This window comes from Rhipicephalus microplus, chromosome 9, assembly GCF_043290135.1.
Source record: "Rhipicephalus microplus isolate Deutch F79 chromosome 9, USDA_Rmic, whole genome shotgun sequence".
Classification (NCBI taxonomy): Eukaryota; Metazoa; Arthropoda; class Arachnida; order Ixodida; family Ixodidae; genus Rhipicephalus; species Rhipicephalus microplus.
In genome coordinates this window covers 70,562,863-70,566,301 of record NC_134708.1, presented here as the reverse complement: position 1 = coordinate 70,566,301, position 3,439 = coordinate 70,562,863, and positions in this window count along the sequence as shown.

The window sequence follows — 3,439 nt, the reverse complement described above, 5'->3', positions numbered from 1 at the left end:
AGGGTACTTGCCCTCTTTCAAAATGGGAATAATAATCGCCTCTTTCCAGGAGGTAGGGATAGTGCCAGAAAACCAGATAGCATTGTACAAACAAAGTAAAGTATTTCGTGTTTCGGCTGGTAGGTTTTTTAACATTTCTCACACCTCACGGTCAGAACCTGGGGCAGAAGTACTGCAGGAGTTTAGAGATGTTCGGAGCTCCGCTAGACTGAAAGCTTGGTTATTTGCCTCGTATCTAGTGGATTTGTGTTCAAGTTTCTGCTTTTCTATTCTTGTTCTGTATTTTTTTAAAGTGTAAGTATAGTGGGACGAGCTGGATACCCGTTCAAAATGTGCCCCGAGGAAGTTTGCCTAATCTTCCAAGGTATCACCTTGAGTGTTTACGAGTGGAAGTGTGTGTACTTGTTCTCCTGCTATCCTACCGACCATGTTCCAGACTTTGGCCTCTTGCATGTATGAATTGATCCCTGACAAAAACTTCTGCCAGCTTTCTCTTCTGGCCTGCCGACGCGTTCTCCTGCCTTGAGACTTAATTTTTTGAAGGTGTCAAGATTTTCGACTGTCGGTGAGTTCCGAAGCAGCCTCCATGCTGTGTTTTGCTGTTTGCGCGCGTTTCGGCATTCAGAGTTTCGATTTCACCATGACTTACGCCGTCTTCCAGGGTGTCCATTTGTTTGTGGAATGCATTTTGTTGCAGCATCAATCAAAAAAGCTGTGAAGTAGTCGACGGCAAATCAATGCTTAAAGTACATATGTCACTCCAATCTATACGAGCGATGATATATATAAAACTGTTCCCAGTCGGCTCTGTTTATGAGCCATTTGGGAACACTGGGTGGACACTCAGTTGCTGTAGTTGTGCTCAAAACTACGGGGATGTGGTCACTTCCGTACAGATTACTGACGACTTTCCACTGGAGTAGAGGCACAAGAGATGAAGATACTATGCTTAGGTCTATGAAGGAGTAGGTGTTATTGGCGAGATTATAATAGGTTGGTTCTTTTCGATTTAGGAGACACGCGCTCGACGAGAGAAGGAACTGTTCAATCAGTCGACCTCGCGCGTCATACCGAGAGTCACCCCATAGCCTGCTATGCGCATTAAAGTCTCCAAGGAGAACATAAGGTTCCGGAAGTTCATCAATTAAAGAGTGTAAATCACGTTTTTGCAGCTGATAGCTAGGAGAAATGTAAATAGTGCAGATTGTGATCAGTTCATCAAAAAGAACTGCTCGAACAGCCACTGCCTCAAGGGACGTTTGGAGTTGCAAGTGTGTGCATGCAATTCATTGATTCACTATGATGGCAACACCTCCGGATGATGTCATGGCATCATCACGGTCCTTTCAAAAAATAACGTATTTACGAAAAAAATTTGTGTGTTTTGAATTAAGGTGTGTTTCTTGTACACAAAGCACTTTTGGTGAGTGTTCGTGTAAGAGTTCTTGGATGTCGTCAAGGTTTCTGAGAAGGCCCCTGACGTTCCATTGTATAATTTGAGTGTTCATGGTGAATGTAAAATAATGCTATGTGTACGAAAAGCGAGTGGCTGTTTAGACGGGGAGTTTGAGTTCACCTAACAGGGCCGTCACCAGGCCCTGTTATTTGATATTTGTTTTTTTTTTGGCGCGCTCCAAGGAGCCACGCCGCTCTTTCGGCACCAAGGGTGCCGACGTATCCATTGCCTCCTCGGAGGCACTGGATGCCCGCACGTGCGGGCTGTTAGTTCGGATTTTGGGCCTCGCCTGGTGAGGGGAGGCCTTGAGACCCGAAGACTCTGGAGTTTCCGGTCTCTGTTTGGGAGTAGGCGGTGTAGCCTGGACTACAGCCGCCTTGGGGGCAAGTGCCACAACCGCCGGCTCGGTATGCGCGGGCCGAAGGAGTGGCGAGGGCTGGTGCGGCGGTGCCCCCTGACGCGCCGCATCAGCGTATGTAGGTCCATAGAATGGAGCGACTCTTCGCCGTGCTTCCTTAAACGTAATGTTCTCCTTCACCTTCAATGTAATTATTTCTTTTTCTTTTTTCCAGTATGTGCAGGAGCGTGAACATGCGGCATGGTTTCCTTCACAGTTTACACGGTGTGGCGGTTGTTTGCAGTTCTCAGACACGTGGCCTAGGACTCCACATTGTGCACAAGTCTGGCGACCACGACAGGTTTTAGAGCCATGGCAATAGCTCTGGCATTGGAAGCAACGACGAGGGTTTGGTATATACGGCCTGATAGATGTGTTTGTGTACCCTGTTTGAATGGAATCTGGTAGTTTACTGGATGCAAACGTGAGTATCAAGTGTTTCGTTGGTATTTCCTTATTATCTCTTCTGATGATAATTCTCTGTACATTATTGACATTTTGGCTCTTCCATCCTTCCAAAAGTTCAGTTTCGGTGAGTTCAAGTAAGTCTGCATCAGATACCACTCCGCGAGTGATGTTCATGGATCTGTGTGGTGTTACGGTGATCGGTACGTCAGCAAACGTTGAGAGGCTGTCTAGCTTTATGAATTGTGCTTTGTCCCGAATTTCGAGAAGAAGGTCTCCGCTAGCCATTTTGGTTACTTTGTATCCAGCCCCGAAAGTTTCAGTAAGACACCTGGCAACTACGAAAGGAGATACGGTCCTGGCTTGCTTTCCGGTTTTTTCACAGTGAATGACGTGGAAGCGGGGAAAAGTTTCTATTGGCTTGTTGAAGAAATTTATGTCATCGGTGCGTACCCGCTTTAGGCCGGTACGATCAGACAGTTGAGGGAATGCACCATGCATGCCGGTATTATTTTTTGTTCAGCAGCGTTGGCGGCCACCCACCACAGAGACCAACAAGGGGACGCTGCAAGTTTGCAGGTGCTGAAAGCTTGCAGACGTCAGCCGTGCAACACCGCCATAACCCAATGCGCCTAGACCAAGGTAGGCTATTTGCACAGGGTTAACCCTTGCCGCCAGGAAAATTGGAAGTAAACAGAAGAGAGAAGTAGACAAGAAAGCTAAAAAAGTAAGAAAGACGAAGATGTAGGGAGAGAGGGATAGGAAAAGGCGACTGCCGATTTCCCCTGGGGTGGGTCAGCCCAGGGGTGCCGTCTATGTGAAGCCGGGGCCAAAGTGGTGTGTTGCCTCCGCCGGGGGGCCTTAAAGGTCCAATCACCCGGCGTCGGCTCAACCCCCAGGATCCCCTTTTCCCCGGACACGGCAAAGCCACGCACGGCTAGGAGTGGGAAGGAGCCGAAACCCCCCCCCCCTGTTAGCTCGGCCGCTGTAGCAGGCGTCTGTAGAAGGCGGCTGTAGCAGGCGTTTGGTGACGCGACGCACCAAACGGCACTCACAGACGCCCCTGCGGGGCCGCTGTAGGATCTGTCCAACAACATGCGATAAATACCACGACACCATAGATCTTGCTCATACGCCCTGGCATTGCTCCGCGTTACGCAGCGATGAGGAACATAATGAAG